Source organism: Ooceraea biroi, chromosome 13 (assembly GCF_003672135.1).
Source record: "Ooceraea biroi isolate clonal line C1 chromosome 13, Obir_v5.4, whole genome shotgun sequence".
NCBI classification, from domain to species: domain Eukaryota; kingdom Metazoa; phylum Arthropoda; class Insecta; order Hymenoptera; family Formicidae; genus Ooceraea; species Ooceraea biroi.
In genome coordinates, this window is record NC_039518.1 from 7,523,513 (window position 1) to 7,548,494 (window position 24,982).

Below are 24,982 nucleotides of genomic sequence, written 5' to 3' on the forward strand. Positions count from 1 at the left end.
TTTAGTTCTCTCCTTTGCTTCCAGCCTACCAAATAAGAACCAGCATAATTTTAAGTTTAATTAGATTAATAAATATTTAACTTTATTTACATTAAGATAAAAACTCACAAAAATGATGTTAGTGCTGAGAGACCTCTTGCATCTTAGTCTATTTGGATGAGAGTATCGATGGAAGGGATGAAGAACAAGCTTCGTACGATTAGAAAGTATAAAATTTACTCGATAACAGCATGCAGAAATTTGATAGAACTCTTTTTCATCTGCTCGTTATCGGTCTACCTTGAATCCAGGTATACTTTGGTGATAGACAACACGAGAAGTTTGTTTCCCTGCTGCCACATCGTATACATTAAAGCAAGTGAAATATGTGCAAGAAGAATTGTGCATCTGTCGTATCGAGTCCACTAGGCAGCGTGTGGCAGGTAAAGTGTTTACGTCACTGCAGATTATGAATGTGCCGAGTGTTCGCGTGTTGCCGAACTTGAAAATTGGTAGACCGAAATCAGCAGATAAACGTTGTAAACAATATAAAACAGAGTCACAAAAAATTATTGGTAATGATACGAGATTCTGTTGCGTCTTTTGCATATACGTGTCAGATCACCATCCTTTGCACGTTGCAACCATTATCGCAAAGTATGTCACGCTGTACAAATATTAATGCATTCGTAAAAACTCCGTCTCTTGCGTGACATCAAAGCTCAGCACCTCCTACAGCTGTCAATTATGCGTTTTCAATAATACGTAGAAAAGTAAATCTATATCGAAGATTTTCACACTCTTCCTTTCTCTTCATAAAGTACCAGGATTGCCATTCACAAAATTAAAACTAATTATACTACAAATGCAAGGGTGTCTATATTACAAAGTTCTCTAATTCGTTCATAGTCTATCACTCTTAAAGCGAGGGTCTAAAAACGAGCTTATTTCTCGACTCCTGACCGTTCACTCATTTTATTTGCACCCAGGTGCACTTTAATCTCCCAAATGCAATGTACAACCAGAGAGAAAACCTAAGAGCGGCCACCAGCCTCCATGGGCACATATTCCTTGAAAACCAACAAAAAACCCATTTGACGCGCCGCTGACGAAGTGATCGTGAACTTAGTTCGTTACGCTCGGTTATGAACAATGATTTCGTGTCCAAACTATTCATAAGGAAGCTCCCAATGAAACTCTACTTTTCGAACGAGTCATAGTTGCGTTCGAAAGGGAAGCGCTAAAAATATAATGTCGTGTCGAGGGTTTGGGGTTGAGCTTGGTTTCGGAGAAAAGGTTACATCTAAAGTGAGCATTTTCCAGCGGTACGAAAAGTTACCATTGAATAGCTACAATTCGAGGCGAAGCGCGGTGGTCTAGTGGCTAAGCGCGAAGACTCTATTTTGCCATCCCGCGCCAAGTGGGCTTCGAGACCGAGTTGTGATAAATTTTTTTTCTTCGGCATTTTTGTTTCTTTGTGGTTGCATTATATTTTTTTATTATTCAAATAATAGAGTTATTATGTTGTATTATATTTTGGATATTACGCTATATGTATTAATGGACATAAACATATACATTTAACATTTGTAAAACTTTTTATTATTTATATAGTTTGTAATACTGTCGAGTGTTTATTATTATAAATTCTGGACTCAATTAAAAAAAAAGTGTTCACAACCCTGTGCTATGACTGCTACAGTGTTCCGATGAAAATTATAAATATTAGAGTTGTGATTAGTGTAGAGTTTTGCAACAGATGGCTGTTAGTGTCAGTTGTTCCAATAGCTGTTTCCGATAACTGTTGTTTCACAGTGTTGACATTATCCCAGACATTTAGTAGCATTATAGCAATAGATGCAATTAACAGTCGTGTTTTATATCATCGAAAAAATGGAACTTCGAAAGAGGCATTTTCGACATGCGTTGCTTTTGTTTTTATCAAAAGAAAACGCCGGCTGAGGTAGAGAATTCTTGTTGGAAATTATGGTGATTCTGCCCATCAATTAAGAACTGTGAATACTGGTTTAGACGCTTAAAAGTGGTGATACTGATGTGAAGGACAAAAAGAACGCTCGAACAACCCAAGAAAGCTTGAAAATGCAAGATTTGCAAAGCATTTATTGCGACGAAAGAGCACGAAAAGAAAGGCTTATCGGTGATCCACTCCTTGCCAGAGCATTAAATGTTGATCGTACAACAGTGTCCAAACATTTACATGAAATGGGAAAAATCAGAAAGAAGGAAATGGGTTCGACATGAATTATCGGAAAGTGCCATTTGAACATTTGCATTTCGTTGATCGCCAGGCAAAAAAAGAAGAGTCTTTTGTCTCGGATTGTTACTGGGGATGAAAAGTGGATCTATTTTGATATCCCAAACGCGAAAATCATGGGTGGATCCAGCGAACCATCAACATCCACTCCGAGACGCAATATACGGTTCAAAAGTAATGCTCTGTATTTGGTGGGATAGTGTACTATGAGCTGTTAAATCGCAGAGACTGTCACGGCTGATCGTTATCGACATCAATTGTACAAGTTGAAGCAAGCATTGGACCAAAACGACCACCAATTGCGAGTAAACGACGGAAAGTGATTCTTCTTCGTGACAACGCTCGACCACGTTGCGTTTCAGTGAAAGAACACTATTAGAGCTGAATGGCAAGTCTTACCGCACCCGCGTATTCTCCGGACATTGCTCCATGCGATATTATTTGTTCCGGTCGATGCAACACGCTTTAGAGGATACACACTTTTATAATTTCGAAGAAGTGCGAAAATTCGTCGACGAATGGATCAACTAAAAGAAGAGTCATTTTTCTCGATCTCTCTTGCCAGAAAGATGGGAAAAAGTTATAGAAAACGAAGGAAAATAGTTTATGATAAGGTATTCATTCATTATCATATTTAAATACATCGTTTTTGAGCAAAAAAACCCTCAAAACTAAATCACACCCTTAAAAAAGCATTTATTTTTTTATGCTTTTATATAAATTTTCCATCCGCAACACTGTTACATTATGTCAGAATTTTTATAATAAATAAACACTCGACAGGTAAAAAGTTTCACAAATGGTAAATGTATATGTTTATGTCTCATAACGTATACCTCCCAAAATATAATAAAACATAATAAATCATATTACATAGATAATTTTATTATTTACATAATAAAAAATATAATGCCAAACACAATAGAAACAAAATCTCGAAAAAAAATTATCACAACTCGGTCTCGCAACCCAACTTCGCGGATGACAAATACGAGTCTCGCGCTTAGCCACTGGACTTACCGGCTTCCGCGCCGAATTGTAGCTATTCATGTATGTACTGTCCGTTACCGCTGGAAAATGTTTCACTTGTATCATTACCGAGCGTTAACGAACTAGTTCACGTCACTTTGTCAGGCGGGCGCCAAACGTCAGAAGCTGTTGCCCTCTTAGGTTTCTCTCTGATACAACTACGTACGTACGAGAACTGTCCAACTCACGTGCATCATGCGCGATTGCAAGCAAACCCATGCGGCGGGCTTGATTCGGCCTCGCGATTTGGTCGCGTTCGCGTGATTAATAGAAGAAGCGCAGTCGAGCTTACGAATCCGCCGCGACGTCGCGTGATTGAGAATGCAGCCGTACAATCTCGTAAAGGAAGATGGCGGCAGTGACAAAGTGTGACAATTGATATGGGATGGCGTCCGCGTTTAAACCGTACCAACGCGCTTTTTTGTCTCCCCGCCGTAATGATAAATAGAATGTGATATCGCGGCGCCATGAACATGGCGATCGTTGATACTATGAACGGTCGTCCCGATCCGGAAGGAATCGCAATGTGCTGTTGTGGCTGCTGGAGATCGTGTGGGGTAGTATACCGTTCGGTTCACGCGTACACACGCCCGAGTCGACGAACGCGCGCCCAGTAAAAATATCCTGCGACGTCGACGAACGCGGCCCGGCCACAACACAGACCGCGCGGAGGCTGGCGACCTATCGTCGGGAGGAACGCGCGCGTCATATGTTGTCAAGATGGCGGGAGTATGAGTCATCTGTCAGCTGCTCTCATAGGCACAGCGGTAAATATACGCGCGTAACACTGCTGTATTGTAGCGAGGAAATGCGCGATTCAAAACGCTCGGCGTCATCAGCTGCACTTTTTCTGCGCCCTCCTAGCAATCCCCCCTCCCTCTTATCGTTCTTTATCTCCTCTCTCTCCTCTGCCCGTTCCCCGTCCCTTTTTCTTGCCTCTTTCTCTCCGTTTCTCTTTCTCTTTTTTCCCCTTTCCTCTTTGTTCCTCTTCCTGGCAAATTTTCATTCCAGATGTCGAAAAATTGGAAGCGGCAACAGGAAGGGACAAATTTCGTCCCACCGCTGTTGTGCCGAGGTTTCCATTTTGCACGAGCTGATTGTCCATCATTTATGCGATTTTCAGTATCAGCTTTATTAAATAATAGGCGCTGATTGATGATGCCACGCGCGTTCGTCCCCGCTGCATGCACTATTGGCATAGTTAGATTGATGATGGCGAAATTGTTCTTCCTGCATGGTAGATTTGTAGGGAGGCAAGTGGATATGTGCTTGCGTTAAAATTTGAAAGGAAATCACCAAGATAATGAATGACAACGATGTTTATGCCAGTGCATTACTTCAGACATTTCCGCGAGTCATTATTCTCGTGACATTGTGACAAATTAAAAAATTTCTATTCTATTTAAATTATACATGTAAATAAATATAATGTCTTGTTTGTGGGTTGGTTTTTAAGGTTAGGTAAAAGCTCACTACTTCTAGATTGCTGACAATACATTCAACGGCAGTTACATAAACTATCAATAGGAGGGACTTTAAAATACAAACTGTGAGTAGACGGTGAGCGAGTAAAGGCTGCAAAATTGGATACTGCTGGTCAAGAACGTTTCCGGACAATAACTCAACTTACACAGGGGAACGCACGCTTCATAGTTGTGGTATGATGTGACCAGCCGTGATACGTCGCGAATGTTTAAACGTGGTACACGGAAAATCGAACAGGAATTGTGAGGTAAAGGGTACTCGTAGGAAATAAAAATAGCACCTAATCAGAAGGTTGAACGAAATGCGCAAAGATTTGCCAATCAAAATGGGGATTCATTGTTTGAGACTTCCGCAAGGAAACCAATTCCAATGTCGAGGAGGTACGTAGAATTGGTTTCCACTTTTGCCAATAAATTTTAGTAAATTGAACTAGACTATTTATTATCTTTATTTATCACGTACCTATTTATTTATTCATTTGTTTGTTACACAATAATAAAAGTTACTCCATCGCATTGGACAAACACTAAACGTAACTTACACAAATTAAGTCATAACCTCACTGTAAAGCTACACAATAATGCGTACTAAAGATGTTCAGGCAAATAACACGGACAGTTTACGGACCAAAAAAAGGACGTAAAGGAGCGGCAAGCCAGACAACCAATGAGACGGTCAACCTGAAGGAATGCCACAAAACAGCATAGAAAAAATGTTGTTAGCGAGCGTTGGATAAGCATTGCTACGCCTTATGATTAAAAAATTATTATTTGATACGATAATTAGGACAGAATAAAACAGAGAGCAATGTGCTTGCACTGCGAGATGGACAATGAAGACGCTGGAAACCCTAATATTTCTTAAACACCAACAAGTTTTGTATCTCAATTACGATTACCTAAGAATTGTATCCTAACGGAGTATACTTTCGGCGCTAGTATACTGGAGTAATGTATAATAGAATCGAGATATATCGTGTGTGTGAGCCGTAGGCTTTATTTAGCGAAAAAACTGCCGCCTCTACGCATTTGTTTTGTCAAATATCTCGATTCTATTAACATTAACTACAGTATACTAGCGCCGAAAGATATACTTCCTGTTAGATACAATCTCTAGTATCGTAATGAATACAAAACTTATTGGTGTTTAGAAAGATATTAGGGTTTCCAGCGTTCTTACATGTCCCACTCGCATGCTAACACATGCTTTGTTTTATTCTGTCCAATTATCGTATCAAATAATATTCCTTTATCAATAAGGAGTAGCATTGTTATACAACGCGTCGCTAACAACATTTTTCCTATCCTGTTTTGCTGCACTTCCTCAGCTTGACCGTTCTCATGTTGGTTCTGTTAATGGCTTCGCCGCTCCTTACGCTCTTTTGGTCCTAACACCTTCGTTTATGCCATGAAACATCCTGTAAATAACGCATTATTGTTAGTTACAGTGAGGTATGACTTTCGTGTAAGTTACGATTTGTCAAATGCCGATGGAGTAACTTTATTATTAGTAAAAAAACAAATGATAAAATAAATAGTACTGTGATAAATAAAGATAATAATTAGTCTTAAGTCAATTTACTTAAAATTAAATTGACAAAAGTGGAGACCAATTCTACGTACCTCCTCGACATTGATGTTATCCCTGCGGAAGTCTCAAACAAACTGAATCCCCATTGATTGGCAAATCTGTTGCGCATCTATCCCGTTAACACCACCTTACTGATTAGGTGCATCATTTTCATTTCCTACGATACCCTGTAAACCAACATCACAATTTCTTATCGATTTCGTGTAACCACCAGTTAACATTCGGAACGTATCACCGCTGTCACATTCAATACACAACTATGACGGCCGTGCGTTCCCCTGTAGTAAAGTTGTGAAGTGATTGTCCGGAGTTCTTACCAGCAGTACCCAAATTGCAGCTTTACTCGCTCACCGTTACCCCCACAGTTGTATTTTTTAAATCCACTCCATTGTAGTTAGTAACTGCCGTTGAATGTAATGTCAGCGATCTTTAGAAGTAGTGAGCTTTTTACCTAACACCACTTAAAACAAACAAACAAACATTTATATTATTTTCATGTATAATTTAAATAGAAATAGAAATTTTAATTGTCACCCAATTCCAACGAAAGAATGACTCGCGGAATGTCTGAAAACATGATAAACATCTGTCAATTCATTATCTTGTATTTCCTTGCATTAACGCAGCACATTACACACTCTGCTCCTACAAATCTACCATGCAGGAAGAAACCAATTGTCGCGATCATCCAAATCTAAGCTATGCCCTCAATAGTGCATGCAGCGGGCGACGAACGCGCCACCATCATCAGGCTCATTATTTAATAAACTATACTGAAACTGCATAATTAGGACAATCAGCTTGGCCAATGAACCTCGCCACAACACGCGTGCGACATTTTGTCCCTTCCTGTTGCCTCTTCCAACACTTCGCATCTGAATGAAATTTTCCAGCACAGAAGAACAAAAGAGCGAAAGGGGAAAAATAGGAAAAGAGAAAACCGAGAAAAAAAGCCAAGAAAGAGACGGAACCGGCACGAGGAAGAAGAGGAGATAAAGACGATAAGGAGGGGATGCGTGACGGGCGAGAAAAAGTGCAGCTGAATGACCGGAGCGTTTGATCGCGCAGCTCCTCGCTGACAATACACAGTGTTACCGCGTATATTTACCGCTGTCCCCTATGATGAGCAGCTTGAACCAGATGATCTACTCCCGGCCATCTTGACAACATATCGACCGCGCGCCGTTCCTCCCGACGAATACCGCGTTCGCAGCCTCCGCGCCGATCTGATGTGGCGGACGCTCGTCCGACGTCGCCAGATAATTTTTAACTGCCGCCGTTTTCGTCCGACTCGGTCTGCCTATACAACACCGTGTTGTACGCGTGAACCGAACGGTATACACCCGCCACACGATCTCCCAGCAGCCCACAACAGCAATTGCGATTCTTCCGATCGGAGGACCGACCGCAGTATCAAACGATCCGCCATGTTCAATTGCGCCCGATATCACCATTCATTATCATTACGCGGGAGAAAAAAACGACGTTGTACGTTTAACGCGAACGCCCCATCCCATTCAAATTGTTCACAACTTTCACGCCGCCATCTTCCTTTCCGAGATTGTACGCTCGCATTCTCAATCAACGCCGACTCGCGGCGATTTTCGTAACTCGACTGCGCTCTCTATTAATCACGCGAAACCGACCAATCGCGAGCCCGAATCAAAGCCCGCCATGTTGCTGCAATCCGCGCATGATGCACGTGATTGGACAGTTCTCGTACGTCGTACGTTGTATCAGACGAGAACCTAAAGAGGCGCCACCAGCTTCCGACGTTTTGGCGCGCCTGACAAAGGGGACGTGAAATAGTGCCAGTTACGCTCGTAATGATACAGTGAACATTTTCCCAGCGTCGGACAGTACATACCATGAATAGCTACAATTTCGGCGCGAAGCGCCGGTATCCAGTGCTAAGCGCCGAGACTTCGTTATTTGTCATCCCGCGCAAGTTGGGTTCGAGACCGAGTTGTTGATTAATTTTTTTTTCGGATTTTGTTTCTTGTGTGCATAATATTTTATTATGTAAATAATAAATTTATTATGTAAATAATGAATTTATTTATGTTTTATTATATTTTGGAGGGTATACGTATATAGACATAAACATATTACATTTAACATTTGTAAACTTTTTACTTCGAGTGTTATTTTTATTATAAAAATTTGACATAACTGTACAGTGTTGTCCGGATGGAAAATTTATAAAAAAGCATAAAAAAACATAAATGAAACTTTTTTAGGGGTGTGATTTAGTTTTGAGGGTTTTTTGCTCAAAAACGATGTATTTAATATGATAATGAAATGAATACCTTAATCAAAATATTTCCTTCGTTTTCTATAACTTTTCCCATCTTTCTGGCAAGAGATGACGATAAAATGACTCTTCTTTTCAGTTGATCCATTCGTCGACGAAAATTTCGCACTTCTTCGAAATATAAAAGTGTGTACCTCCTCTAAAGCGTGTTGCATCGACCGAACAAATAATAATCGCATGGAGCAATGTCCGGAGAATACGCGGGTGCGGTAAGACTCCCATTCAAGCTCTAATAGTGTTTCTTTCACTGACAACGCAACGTTGTCGAGCGTTGTCACGAAGAAGAATCACTTTCCGTCGTTACTCGCAATTGTGGTCGTTTTTTGTCCAATGCTTGCTTCAACTTGTACAATTAGTGTCGATAACGATCAGCCGTGACAGTCTCGTGCGGATTTAACAGCTCATAGTACACTATCCCACCAAATACAGAGCATTACTTTTTGAACCGTGAATATTGCGTCTCGGAGTGGATGTGTGTTGCCTGGATCCACCCATGATTTTCGCCGTTCGGATATTCAAAATAGATCCACTTTTCATCCCCAGTAACAATCCGAGACAAAAGACTCTTCTTTTTTTGCCTGCGATCAACGAAATGCAAATGTTTCAAATGGCACTTCCGATAATTCACGAACCCATTCCCTTCTTTCTGATTTTTCCCATTTTATTAAATGTTTGAACTTGTGTACGATCAACATTTAAATGCTCTGGCAAGTTCTAAGTGGATCGTCGTTGGATTCGTCCAAAGATGCTTGCAAATCTGCATTCAAGCTTCTTGGTGTCCCAGCCGTCTCAAGTTCACTTTAGGTCTAACCAGTTCACACGTCTTAAGATGGGAGCAGAATCACCATAAGTTTCCAGAAGAATCTATAACGCTCACCGCAGTTTTCTTTTGATTAAAAAACAAAAAGCAACGCATGTCCGAAAATCTCCTTCTGGAAGTTCCCATTTTTACGATGATATAAACCACCGACTTAGTGCATCTATGGCCACTAATGCTACATTGAAATGTCAACACTGTAGAAACAAACAGTTATCGAAAACAGCTATGAACAAACTGACACTAAGGCCACTCTGTTGCAAAAAACCTCAAAACTAAATCACACTCCTAATATATAAAATTTTCATCCGCAACACTGTACATCATAGCACAAGAGGTTGTGACCACTTTTTTAAATGGAGTCCAAATTTTCATAATAAATAAACACTTTCACAATTTAAAAACTATATAAATAAATAAAAAAAGTTTACAAATGTAAAATTATATGTTATGCTCATTATACATATACGTATACCTCAAATATAATAAAACATAATAAAATCAAATTACATAATAAAAAATATAATGCAAACAAAAAAACAAAAATCCGAAGAAAAAAAATATCCACAAACTCGGTTCCAACCACAACTTGCGCGGTGGCAAATACGAGTTCTCGCGGCAGCCCACTAGACCACCGCGCTTTTCGCCGTCCGAATTTTAAAAGCTATTCATGGTACTTTTCGTACGCTGGAAAAGCTCACTTTTTAGATGTAATTTCTCCAAACCAAGGACTCATACACCCAAACCCTCGAACACACATTTAATATTTTACCTTCCCTTCGAACGCACTGATACTCGTCGAAAGTGAGTTTACCATGGAAGCTTCCTTATGAATAGTTGGACACGAATCATGTATCATACCGAGCGTAACGAACCTATTCACGTCCACTTTCGCCACGGCGCCGTCAAACGTCAGGAAAAATGTCCCAATGGATCGCTTGTGGCCGCTCTTAGGTTCTCTCTGTGGTACATTGCATTTGAGATTAAAGTTGCACTGGTGCAAAATAAAATGGTGAACCCGGTCAGGAGTCGAGAACATAACCTCGTTTTTAGACCCTCGCTTTAGGAGTATAGATCATGACGAATTAAGACTTGTAATATAGACACACTTCCGCATTGTAGTATAAGTAGTTTAATTTTGTGATGGGCAATCTGGTAGCTTATGCAACGAAAGAAAAGGAAGAGTTGTGAAAATTCCTTTTCGATTATAGAATATTACTTTTCTACGTATTATTACAAACGCAACAATGACAACTGTGAGAGGTGCTGACGCTGATGTCACGCAAGAAGAAAACGGAGTAGTTTTACGATGCATTAATATTTGTACAGCGTGACATACTTGCGATAACTGTTGCAACGTGCAAGATGGTGAAATTCCTGACACGTATATCGCACAAGACCAAAAGAATCTCCTATCATTACCATAATATTTTTTATCTGTTGTATTATTGTTTACAACGTTTATCGCCCCCATGCTGATTTCGGTCTACCATATTTTCAAGTTCGGCAGACACCCCGAAAACACTCCGAGGCAACATTCCCATTAACTCTGAGTACGTTAAACACTTACCTGCCCAAACGCTGCCTAGTACTCGATCACGACAGATGCCACCAATTCTTCTTGCCATAGTTCCACTGCTTAATGTATACCACTTGGCAGCCAGGGAAACAACTCTCGTGTATGTCTATCCACCAAAGATATAACCTGATTCAACAGGAGACCGATAACAGCCAATGACAAAAGAGTTCTACAAATTCTGCATGCGTTTATCCCAAGTAAATTTTATACTTCCTAAAATCCGGTACGTAAGCTTGTAATCTTTCATCACCTTCCATCGATACTCTCCCAAATCAAAAATAGACTAAGATTGCAAGGGCTCTCAAAGCATAACTTCATATCTTTGTGAGTTTTATCTTAATGTAAATAAAGTTAAATAATTTAATAATTCTTAATTGAAATTAAAATTATTGCGTTCTTATATTCTGTTAGCTGGAACAAAGGATGAGAACCTATTCTAATATTTAACATGATAACCTGGGGCAGTGTACCCAGATGTACAACACGTCCATTGACATATCAGTTGGTAGAGCGATGATCGCGGGAGCTGGGAAATGTCATCCTGACATACAGCCTTGGTCGATATCAGTTACCAGTCGAACAGCCCACTCGTGAATAAATCTGAAGCGAATCACATTAATATCAGTAACGAGTTACCTTGGCAACGTCATGTTTGCTGGAATATCTAAAAAATTAATAATAATTTGCATGTTAGAACATGGTTAGTAATATCTTCGCAAATCAACATTGATATACCGCTTTTGAACAGGAATTTAATGAAGTGTGGTGAAAAACGACCACATTCTGAAGACATTTATCTGCGTCCGAGTGCTGCATTAATCCCGCCGGTATCCATTAAGTGTATGAACAAAATACAACGAATGCATGTGAGAGAGATATATACAAGTATCCTATATCCTGCAATAATATGACTATAGAATCATACTGTCAAGTTGTTTTATAGTAACAAATAGTATTTACTATTAATAATATTTTTCATACAAATAGATTCTTGTTCTCTCAAGTCAGGAAGCATTGCTATTAAATGACGCGCCAAGAGACTTTCTTCAAAGTACACGTTATGACATTGTCTCGACTAGATATATATGCTCACCAACTTGTGCTTTATTGCTGCAAAAGACAGGAGATTTATGAGGCTCGGTGGATGGAAGGAAAGCTAGCGGACCGCTCCAATTGCCTGCCCGCTCCTAATAAGCATTTCTCGTTCGCATTAAAGCTTGGGGCACATCAATTTCCGAGAAAACACATTATCATGAACAGAGTAATCCTCTTTCGCCGGCGCACCAATACGTCTTGCGTGTATTGCTCCATTACGTTCTCCGTCCACGCGCGCACACGCGGAGCGCGGCACGTCGAAACATCTGATATCGAGATCAAGAAGAGAATATTCCGGAGATGACTTTCGATATGTCAAGAAGAATGCCTATACAGGGTGTTTCCTCTAACTGTAGCGCTTAGAATATCTCTGCTTCCTTTGATGATATGAAAAAAGTCAAAGGACGAAAATTGCTCGATTCAAAGAGACTAGTACTCTGGTAAGAAAATTATTTTTTTGAATGTGACCTTTCACAAGATATCAAGGTCATGAACATTTTTTTAAATGAGATGGTATATTTTCCTTAACGAAATGATGTATTGGGTCGTCCGGAAAGTTCGTGCCGATTTTGAAGGAAAATTCAAAGGCAACATTTTTTTATGTCGATAAATATTTATTGACATATGTATGCACCGTTTTGTTTCACAACCTTTGTCCATCTTTCACGCAACTGGAAGATTTCATTCTCCCAGAACTTCTTAGGTTTCTCGGCGAAAAACTCCTCAAGGTGGTTTTTTATGTCGATCAAAGAGTCGAAGTTCTTGCCGCTAAGAGAATTTTGCAAAGACCTAAATAAGTGAAAGTCTGAAGGCGCAATGTCTGGTGAATACGGTGGGTGAGGTAGCACATCCCAGCCAAACTCCAACAATTTTTGTCGGGTAGTCAAAGAAACATGAGGTCTGGCATTGTCCTGATGGAACACGGCGCCCTTCCTATTAGCTAATTCTGGACGTTTTTCCTGAATCGCTGTCTGTAATTCGTCCAGTTGCGAGCAGTACTTATCTGCATTTATCGTTTGGTTGTGTGGTAGAAGCTCATAATATAGGATTCCTTTCCAATCCCACCAGACACAGAGCATGACTTTTTTTGGATGAAGGCCGGCTTTCGGAGTGGTTAATGCTGGTTCATTTCGCTTACCCCAGGATCTTTTTCGTTCTACATTGTTGTAAATGATCCATTTTTCGTCACCCGTCACTAATTGCTTCAAAAATGGTACGTTTTCGTTGCGCTTGTACAGCGAGTCGCAGATGGAAATGCGATCCATTAAATTTTCGGCCAAATTATGCGGAACCCATACATCATGGCGACTTACGTAACCAAGCTTCACTACATGATCGTGGACAGTGGTTTTCGATATTTTCAGTACCTCTGCTAATTCACGTGTCGTGTAGCGCGGGTTATTCTCGATCAGTGTCTTGATTTGGTCATCATCAGTAATAGAGGGTCTGCCCGAGCGTTCTTGGTCTTTAAGGTTAAAATCACCAGCTCTAAACTTAGCGAACCACTTACGTACGGTTCTTTCAGCTAAAGCGCCTTCTCCGTAAACAGAACATATCGAATTTGTTGCTTGTGAGGCATTTTTGCCTTTCCGGTAATGAAAAGCATCGAGTGTCTAAAATGTTCTTTGTTTTCTTCCATCTTCAAAAGAGTACAAAACTGACACGAATCAATTTATCTCAAACAACTTTTTTCCTAAAGATGCGTTGAAATGTCACCTTTAAGCATATGTATATAAATCGTATGTTTTCAATAACATTGATATATTGAGACATGTTCTAACGCCATCTATTAAAAACGGCACGAACTTTCCGGACGACCCAATAGCTTGTAAAAAAACAAATTCAACCATACAGAATATGTTGACCTTCAAATGACTTTGAACCACAAAAATCACGTTTAGGAAAAGAAACTCTATTTATTGTATTGTATAACTACAAAGATATACCTTTTTTTACAGATGTTCGAAATGATCACCGTTTACTTCTATACACTTTCGAATTCGATGAATAAACGATTGTTTTACGTTTTTGAGAGATTCCAGAGTAATTGCGGTGCACGCACGCTGAATTCTTTCTCGCATATCTTCAGGTGTTGTCGGAATATCGCGATAAACTTCATTTTTTAGGTGTCCCCAAAGAAAAAACTCAAGAGGCGCAAGATCTGGTGATCGAGCCGGCCAAGAAATTCTTCCACCACGTCCAGTCCAGCGATCAGAAAATGATTCGTTGAGTATGTTCCGTGCAAATGAAGTTTATTGCGATATTCCGACAACACCTTATATCTTTGTAGTTATACATACAATAAATAGAGTTTTTTTTCCTAAACGTGATTTTTGTGGTTCAAAGTCATTTGAAGGTCAACATATTCCTTATAGTTGAATTTGTTTTTTTACAAGCTACATCATTTCGTTAAGGAAAATATACCATCTCATTTAAAAAAATGTTCATGACCTTGATATCTTGTGAAAGGTCACATTAAAAAAAATAATTTTCTCACCAGAGTACTAGTCTCTTTGAATCGAACAATTTTCGTCCTTTGACTTTTTTCATATCATCAAAGGAAGCAGAGATACTCTAAGTGCTACAGTTAGAGGAAACACCCTGTATATAATATGTATAACAACGCGTACACACACACACAAGCGCCGAATTGCTTTTCGCAACGAGCGAAGCGCGGAGTGCGGTGAGTGGAATATTAATAGTCTATTCTTCCGAAAATACAATATCGATATTAATAGCCCATTGTTCCGGAAATACAATATCGACAATCACGCTTGATTCCGCGTCGAGAACGCGACGGAATCTTCGCGCTGGCATTATAGAAACATTTACCGACACTTCGAATATTTTACATCGCGATGAAGAAAGCGAAGGGAGGAGAAAAACGTCGCGAAGGAGCGCTCGCAGTTATTCGCGACGTATCTGGAAAATATGTCCGTTTTACGAGAGAAATCTTCTTTATTCTCCTTGTTCACGGACGGAGACTCGCGTTCTCCTCGCGTCGGGCAAAGCGCGGATAAAAGGAAATGTGATGCATTACGAGCGAACGAAGTTTTGCGAGTTTCCGCTGTTAAAACGTCGCGCGGAGTCAAGCGGAGCGACCTGGAGTGCCACTCACCCCCGTCCACCCTCATCCCAGCGTTGTTTTTTAAACATATTTTCGTCGCTTCGTTGCCTCACGAGCATTTCACGCATCCCGAGGCACGTGAATCCGGTTTCCAAAAATTCCATTTGTCCCGCACGTGCGAATAATAATGCGGTCCCGCACGATGAACTCGGTGGACGGAGATAAATACGCGTCGCACGAGATTACCGTCGCTGATCGGGGCGTGATCGAACGATCGCAGAATCGATCGAACCATAAATTTCGCATTAGATGGCTTGCCCGCCCAGCCGGCGTGGTACGCGACAAACTAATGAGGTGCAGCCTTTCGCCGTGAAATTTAAACAGCACACCCGGTTTCGACGCAGTCGATAACTGCTGCCTGCACTTCGTGCCCCTGCATTTCGTTCGCGATGGCGCATAATTAACGCGCGCGCCCCCGGGAAATGCGTCGAGGTACGGTCTAACTGGGCACCGGAAGTTCAGCTTTAGCCCCGTTGCTCGTCGCGTGACTCAAATTAGGGAAACGGGACGTGCGTTATCCCCCGCCCTCGCTGTCCCCGGCGCGGTTTATACCCGCTGAATGTAAAAGATAATGGTCCCTATAATGGGATGCGCGCTGTCATAATAAAGTTCGCGCGATCTCTCCGCCAATAAGCGCCTCAATTTAAAAGCGCGGTCAGTGGTGCTCGTAGTTTCCGAATTGCCGCGAGAGAAACGAGAGGCGAATTAAAGGGTGAGAGAGAGGAGAAGAGAGAGAACAAGAGACTTATCGCGCCGGCAGGCGAGATGTACTGCACGACGCACTTCAGCCCCGTTTAAATTGTTTTAATCCATTTACGGGCGAGGGAAGGCAAGGAAGGGGGAGGACAAAACCGCGTCTAACTCCGCGAGCGACGTCATTATTCCTTATCCGGCTCGTTATCCGATTTCCACCTCGATCCTGATTCTCCCGGCGAACGGTGCGGTGCGAGATTTTAAACATTTAAAAATCTCGCACCGCATCGTCCGCCGGGGGCGTTTCCTCCCCCGTCCGCTCGATTTTCCCCGGTAAGGTATCTTGCTAGCGGCAGAACGAAAACATCGATTCGCGGATTCGTAACAGCCGGATTTTCCCAGCCAGCTCGTCACTGCAACCTCCGTAACTTTACATCGCGCATCCACCGTTACTCGTCGCTCGCGAGTGTGTAACTTTGCCTCTTTTTCCTTCTTCTTTTTTCCCTCGTTTTCCTTTTTCTTTGGAGGCACGAGCGACGTGAGATACGAGAGTCACGATGGTTAGAATGTATTATACGACGTTACGGCAGCAGATCGTTCTATCCCGGTAGCACAAAATATTGTAAGATCTGGAAAGATAGTGGAGACTGACAGGTTGTATAGAGGATCGGAATGAAAACAAGTTGATCACAACAGTAGGAGTATTGGCCGTACAGCCTAAGACCTAGGCGTGTGAACCAAGGATCCCGGAGAGTTCGAGTTCAAATCTAAGGCAGTCTCCTAGTTATTTTTCGCCTCTTACAATTCAGAAGTGGGATAAAATCCGATACCGACCCTCGGAGAGGAGGGAGTTGAGAAGCAGCTGGCCGGTAGTGAAGCCTGAACATGGAGATTGGGAAGGACTCAGAGGAGTGAACCAACATGGAGATTGGGAAGGACTCAGAGGAGTGAACCAACATGGAGGTTGGGAGGAACTCAAAAGAGTGAACCAAAAATGGAGGTTGGGAGGGACTCAAGTGGAGTGAACCGACGATTTGGAGACATTCGGGAACGAATGTAATGTCAGGCTGGCCGAGCTGTAAGATCTGGAAAGATAGTCGAGACTGACAGGTCGTATAGAGGATCGGAATGAAAACAAGTTGATCACAACAGTAGGAGTATTGGCCGTACAGCCTAAGACCTAGGCGTGTGAACCAGGGATCCCGGAGAGTTCGAGTTCAAATCTAAGGCAGTCTCCTAGTTATTTTTCGCCTCTTACAATTCAGAAGTGGGATAAAATCCGCTGCCCCTCGAAGACAGTTGAGATTCATCCGCTACCCCTCGGAGAGGAAGGAGTGGAGAAGCAGCTGGCCGGTAGTGAAGCCTGAACATGGAGGTCGGGACGGACTCAGAGGAGTGAACCAACATGGAGATTGGGAAGGACTCAGAGGAGTGAACCAACATGGAGGTTGGGAGGGACTCAGAAGAGTGAACCAACATGGAGGTTGGGAGGGACTCAGAAGAGTGAACCAAAAATGGATGTTGGGAGGGACTCAAGTGGAGTGAACCGACAGTTTGGAGACATTCGGGGACGAATGTAATGTCAGGCTGGCAGAGCTGTAAGATCTGGAAAGATAGTCGAGACTGACAGGTCGTATAGAGGATCGGAATGAAAACAAGTTGATCACAACAGTAGGAGTATTGGCCGTACAGCCTAAGACCTAGGCGTGTGAACCAGGGATCCCGGAGAGTTCGAGTTCAAATCTAAGGCAGTCTCCTAGTTATTTTTCGCCTCTTACAATTCAAAAGTGGGATAAAATCCGCTGCCCCTCGAAGACAGTTGAGATTCATCCGCTACCTCTCGGAGAGGAGGGAGTGGAGAAGCAGCTGGCCGGTAGTGAAGCCTGAACATGGAGGTCGGGACGGACTCAGAGGAGTGAACCAACATGGAGATTGGGAAAGACTCAGAGGAGTGAACCAACATGGAGATTGGGAAGGACTCAGAGGAGTGAACCAACATGGAGGTTGGGAGGGACTCAGAAAAGTGAACCAAAAATGGAGGTTGGGAGGGAATCAAGTGGAGTGAACCGACGATTTGGAGACATTCGGGAACGAATGTAATGTCAGGTTGGCCGAGCTGTAAGATCTGGAAAGATAGTCGAGACTGACAGGTCGTATAGAGGATCGGAATGAAAACAAGTTGATCACAACAGTGGGAGTATTGGCCGTACTGCCTAAGACCTAGGCGTGTGAACCAGGGATCCCGGAGAGTTCGAGTTCAAATCTAAGGCAGTCTCCTAGTTATTTTTCGCCTCTTACAATTCAGAAGTGGGATAAAATCCGCTACCCCTCGAAGACAGTTGAGATTCATCCGTTACCCCTCGGAGAGGAGGGAGTGGAGAAGCAGCTGGCCGGTAGTGAAGCCTGAACATGGAGGTCGGGACGGACTCAGAGCAGTGAACCAACATGGAGATTGGGAAGGACTCAGAGGAGTGAACCAACATGGAGGTTGGGAGGGACTCAGAAGAGTGAACCAAAAATGGATGTTGGGAGGGACTCAGAAGAGTGAACCAAAAATGGAGGTTGGGAGGGACTCAAGTGGAGTGAACCGACGATTTGGAGACATTCGGGGACGAATGTAATGTCAGGCTGGCAGAGCTGTAAGATCTGGAAAGATAGTCGAGACTGACAGGTCGTATAGAGGATCGGAATGAAAACAAGTTGATCATAACAGTAGGAGTATTGGCCGTACAGCCTAAGACTTAGGCGTGTGGACCAGGGATCCCGGAGAGTTCGAGTTCAAATCTAATGCAGTCTCCTAGTTATTTTTCGCCTCTTACAATATTAACAATACGGACGCGATATAACTTCGAGGAACGAGTGACACGACCCTCTACTCGGTTACGGCCTCCCATCGCGATAACTCCGAATAGGATGGCGATATCAGATATCAGAAAGCTATCCTCGACGCCACGCGGCGAAATGTGTGGATACTGCGGACGAAATTACCCTGTTATGCGAGGGCAGTCTCTCTCTCTCTCCTTCAGCGAGGATCATTCGAGATAAAATTGCACGAACGACGCTCGACAACTTGTTTCCTCTCGAGAACTCGTTTTCTCGTTGAATGTATGTTCCATAATTAAAGCGGAAATCCGCGAGACATTCCACCGCGGCGCGTTTAAACTTTGACACCGTGCGGTAAAAATTAAAAAGCCACCCGAGCCGTGACAGTGGGGAAAGCGACGACTGTTTACGTTAAAACTTGGTTAACCCCAGGTAACGCTAATGCTCACTTAATGACCCGTGTCGTATTTCCAGGCAATTTGTACGCGTTTCGACCCGCTTTCATTGAATAATTTAATCATTAAACTAACGACGTGTGTACGTGCAAATGAGAAAAGGATAGAAATGCACAGAGATTCATAAATGTATACATATGAATAATAAATATAGATACACATTCCTAAATATAGAGACTTGCAATATGCAGCACGAAACCAGATAAATAAATTAGCAAAGACAATTTATTCGCGCAATAAGTAACCCGGAGACGGACTGATTGATTTAATCAGGGAGACAAACTAATTGTAAGATGGAGCCGCGGCCGATCAAGCCCGGCTTGAATCGGCGATAAATTTCATTTCCGAACGAAAACGCGCGCCGATCGAAAAGTATCGACAATGGACGACACTTTGCAGGGAGAGGGAGGACTCATTAGCAATGCACTTAAGGGCAGCGAAGACGGCGGAGACCGGGATGACCGGGCCTGCCACCCCCGTAATGTGAGAAATAACGCTGGCTAGTGCACCCCGGTGCAGAAACTTGTTCCATTTATCTGGGGTCCTTTTGAGAAATGCCCGGTGCCAGCTTTGTCCGCACAAACACACATGTGCGGATACATCGCCGGATTAATCGCACATGCGACGAATAATCACGCGGAGAAACGCGCCTTTCGTAAAAGATACGTTATTCCTACAAGGGCGGGAAACTGTGCTTTCAACTGCTCGTAAAAACGTGTCAATGCGATGATGTAGCTACTCATAAAAGTGCATTCCTCACCATAAAATCCCTAAAGTGTCTGGCGACCTCTCGCTTTTGCGTTAAAAGATCAAATTATAATTATAGAACTACCGTTATATTCTTTATGAAATACTTTATGAATTATTTTCATTATGACAAAGTGTGAAACATAATTAATTATACTACATTTTTTATTGAAAATCAGTGCGATTTGCAACCTACAGCATGCATTACTGCTACTCTACAAGCGAAAGAATTCGGCACTCACCAATGAGCGATGAAATCCCACGCAAACCATCCTATCGTGGTCCATCCATCGATGAATGTGACTGTCTGGAACCTCCTCAGCTCCTGGACTTCCTTCCCTCGTGGTGCACCTTTCATCCTTAGTCTTTAGTCTGCACTCTAGTCTTTTGCACTTTGCACCTTCAGTCTTTAGTTTGCTTTGCTAACACTCGCGACGCGATACGGTCATCAAAGTTATCTCTCGATCGCACTCGCGAAAATACGGCACTCCCGATGCGACGGCTTTGACGAAGTGCTAAAACGCGGATTAGCACCATGGAACGATCGCGCGCGGCCTGAAATTTCTAAAAACGCGCGGATAACTTTAGTTTACTTTGCACTCGTGACGTGATATTGTCATGAAAGTTATTGATCGAATATTGTCTGAAAATTCGGAAATTCACTTCACTACACTTCACTGGCGGCGTAATCCCACGATGAAGTGCTCCGCTAACAACAGCGAAGCTTATTTCCGCAATAGCGGACTTTGTTCCGCAATGTATTTGCCAAGTCTGCTCCGCAATGTATTTGCGAAGATTGTTTGCGCGATATATTTATTACGAGCTTTTATTATAAAACGACTTTACTTTCATTAAATTTAACAATGTGTTTTTCGTTTCTCTATTCAAATTTATGATGTGATCGCGAGGTCTTCTAATACAGCAGTATAAGAACGAATCAAACAATACAACGGGATAACGAAAACCTATAATCACGATTAAATTGCAGCATCTTTTAATGAATACGAATAAAATAATTGAAATTCTTTTTATCAAATTCTTTGATCGCGTGTATTTAATCGCGCCGCATCTCTAACAGTCGTGCCTCTAATAGCGAAACAAATGCATATTCGATTAAGTGAATTAAACTAAACACCGCAATAATTAATATTAATTACTATAATTCGAGAAAGTATTTACGCGAAATCTGTGTGGCGCCGTATTTGGCGCAACTGCTGCGCCGAATTTCAATACCGCCTTATTCGACGGTAGTTGGATGGACAATTATGCATGTCCATGGCGATAAAGTAAATTAATGATTGAAGTGATATAACTCAATCATGAAAATATATATAGATATAATATAGAAAGATAAAATATATTCAATAAACTGACAGAACAATATGTTTGATCTAAAAAGAAATTTGCCCATGAAAGCTGATAGAAATATTATAGAACACGTTAAGATTTATACCAATCTTCAATCAATAATTCGTATAGGCATGCACAACTCTACATAGAAAAGCATCTAATTCTATTACAGTAAATCGCACTGAATGTTATATAAAAATATATCCACCACCATAGAAAATACTGTTGCTTATCACTTGCCGACCAGCTGCGATTCAGGATCGGCCGCATTCTGCTGCTTACTCCTGAAACAAAAATCAAGGAATGCTGAATAACTTTCAGACACACATTTAATAAATACATAAAGTAAATAATATTATAATGAACTTAATAAATTTATAATTTAATAAAAATTTAATAAAAACAGAAAATGAATAAAGATAGAAAAATAAAAAATATCTATATAAAATATATAAAAAAATATTAAATCTTTGTGGCGTTACGTTGCGATTTGAATTAATTTAACAAATGCATTTTGGATCACCGTAACAAGTATACAAATATAAAATGAAGTTACCTTTGAGCCGATCCTGCTTGGCCCGAGCCGGATCCTCCGGTGCCGCGAATCTGTCGCACAGATCGTAAGATACGTTTACTCTGGAACAGAAATAAGTATTCCAACTTTTATTGTTGCAATTAACACTTGTGATTAATTGATCCAAGTCACATTGCATAGGAGAATTGTATTTATCTCATTAATGAATAATAAAACAAGGACATGTGACTTTGCGTTAAATAAATCTATCAATTACTCACGTTATTGGCAAGTAATTGGTGATTGGTGTGGTGACGCCCGCTGCCCTTCCTTCTCCTCTCTTGTTGTCAGTCCTTGGTTGCACTCGCGAACATACGGCACTCTCGATGCGACAGCTTTCGCGAAGTGCTAAGACACGGCTAAAACTATTCTCTCGTAGTCACATCAATATAACTGAAAACGAAGGAACGACGCGATGTTAGTTTTATTATTGCTGGAAATTTTATATTTCGTATATAGTTTTCACGACTAATCTGTATATATAATTATGAATTTAGTTTCGATATTTTCTACTTGCGATGCGATTAGGTTCTTATCAAATTTTATTCTGAAGTTAATTTTATTTAATTATATTTTTATTGTCAGGTGAATATTATTCACACTTTATTCAATGGAATTATGCAAACGTAATCGCATAAACGTAATTAAAGACGAAAGCTATCAAGATATTCATGATTTGCCGTATCGCGACTTTTATGTTCAAATCTCCACGAAACTAGCTTACGTTAACGCGGTGAGAACGAATGCGCATCCGCTCATATGTGCTATGTTTTCTAAGAACAGTAAAAAGATGCAATTTATCATAATATTTAATTTTATGATTGTATTTGACTGACACGTAACGTATGGGATGATCGGAGATATGATACAAGTAGCACACAAAGAAACTCACATGTAACGAACGAAAATCAAAGCGCGCTCACCGTTGACAAAAGAATCCGCCATCCGCGACTATCGACCCGCAATTATCGAGAATCTAACATCCTAACCCTTCTAACACTATGTGAAAAAAATTAGACTCAACGCACTTAGAGGGCATACAAGATCGCATTAATAGCTAGTGTCTGTCTTATTGTTAAAGCATTAAATGATTTGTGTTAACTTAATGAATAATCTGATTTTTCTGGTCGACGAATCAAGAAGATTTGAAAAAGATTGGAGACGATTCTTGACTTACGTTTCCGTTTAGACTGTTCCGAATTCTTGTCTCGGCGCCGCGAATTTGTTGGAATCGCCGCTGAATCTGAGAAGCAGCGACATTGTTATTACATTTTAATGCAATTGTCTGATTAGTACAATCTTACAATCCGCAATTCTTACATTCATGCGTTAACATAACACGCGATACGACGTAGCTTGATATCTATTCCGCGAGCTTTGTCGAAGCGACCGCCATTTTCAGGATTAGAAACTCGACCGCGAATATTCGCGAATTGCGCGAACTAATATCTTTATAGTATCTAATAAAACCGGGGTGCTAAATGTCGCAACGGGTCCGCGAGATTCGCGTGCGTGCAATTTTGGCGGTAATAGCTAAAATGCAAACCTGAGCGTATCGTGAAAACGATATACAAATGTGCTGCAGAGTGGATAACGCGATACATAGATCGCGCGGAGCGTAGTGAAGATGTGCGCAGTGACGTTGCCGCGGTCATGTGACGCGACGGCGAACGGTGAGTGGAGAACGAGAGTGAGATCGAAGGATCGAGAGATCGAGAGATCGCGTATTAACTTATCTATGATTTTTTAATCTATAATTATTCTATCTCTAATTTTGGCGTTAAAAGATCAAATTATAATTAATTATAATTATAGATAAATACTTATTTATCTATAATTATTTGTGAGCGCGGCACCTTCACTGCGCACAACTTCACTACGCACCGCGCGATCTATGTATCGCGTTATCCACTCTGCAGCACATTGTTATATCGTTTTCACGACACGCTCAGGTTTGCATGTTAGCTATTACCGCCAAAATTGCACGCACGCGAATCTTGCGAACCTGTTACGACATTTAGCACCCCGGTTTTATTAGATACTATAAAGATATTAGTTCGCGCAATTCGCGAATATTCGCGGTCGAGTTTCTAATCCTGAAAATGGCGGTCGCTTCGACAAAGACTCGCGGAATAGATATCAAGCTACGTCGTATCGCGTGTTATGTTAACGCATGCATGTAAGAATTGCGGATTGTAAGATTGTACTAATCAGACAATTGCATTAAAATGTAATAACAATGTCGCTGCTTCTCAGATTCAGTGGCGATTCCAACAAATTCGCGGCGCCGAGACAAGAATTCGGAACAGTCTAAACGGAAACGTAAGTCAAGAATCGTCTCCAATCTTTTTCAAATCTTCTTGATTCGTCGACCAGAAAAATCAGATTATTCATTAAGTTAACACAAATCATTTAATGCTTTAACAATAAGACAGACACTAGCTATTAATGCGATCTTGTATGCCCTCTAAGTGCGTTGAGTCTAATTTTTTTCACATAGTGTTAGAAGGGTTAGGATGTTAGATTCTCGATAATTGCGGGTCGATAGTCGCGGATGGCGGATTCTTTTGTCAACGGTGAGCGCGCTTTGATTTTCGTTCGTTACATGTGAGTTTCTTTGTGTGCTACTTGTATCATATCTACGATCATCCCATACGTTACGTGTCAGTCAAATACAATCATAAAATTAAATATTATGATAAATTGCATCTTTTTACTGTTCTTAGAAAACATAGCACATATGAGCGGATGCGCATTCGTTCTCACCGCGTTAACGTAAGCTAGTTTCGTGGAGATTTGAACATAAAAGTCGCGATACGGCAAATCATGAATATCTTGATAGCTTTCGTCTTTAATTACGTTTATGCGATTACGTTTGCATAATTCCATTGAATAAAGTGTGAATAATATTCACCTGACAATAAAAATATAATTAAATAAAATTAACTTCAGAATAAAATTTGATAAGAACCTAATCGCATCGCAAATAGAAAATATCGAAACTAAATTCATAATTATATATACAGATTAGTCGTGAAAACTATATACGA

At 41.2% G+C, this 24,982-nt stretch overlaps 1 pseudogene; it reads left to right on the plus strand.

Annotated features, from left to right (window-relative positions):
- Window positions 1-10,795: 10,795 nt before the first annotated feature.
- On the plus strand, window positions 10,796-11,837 carry LOC113563201 (annotated as a pseudogene).
- Window positions 11,838-24,982: the final 13,145 nt, after the last annotated feature.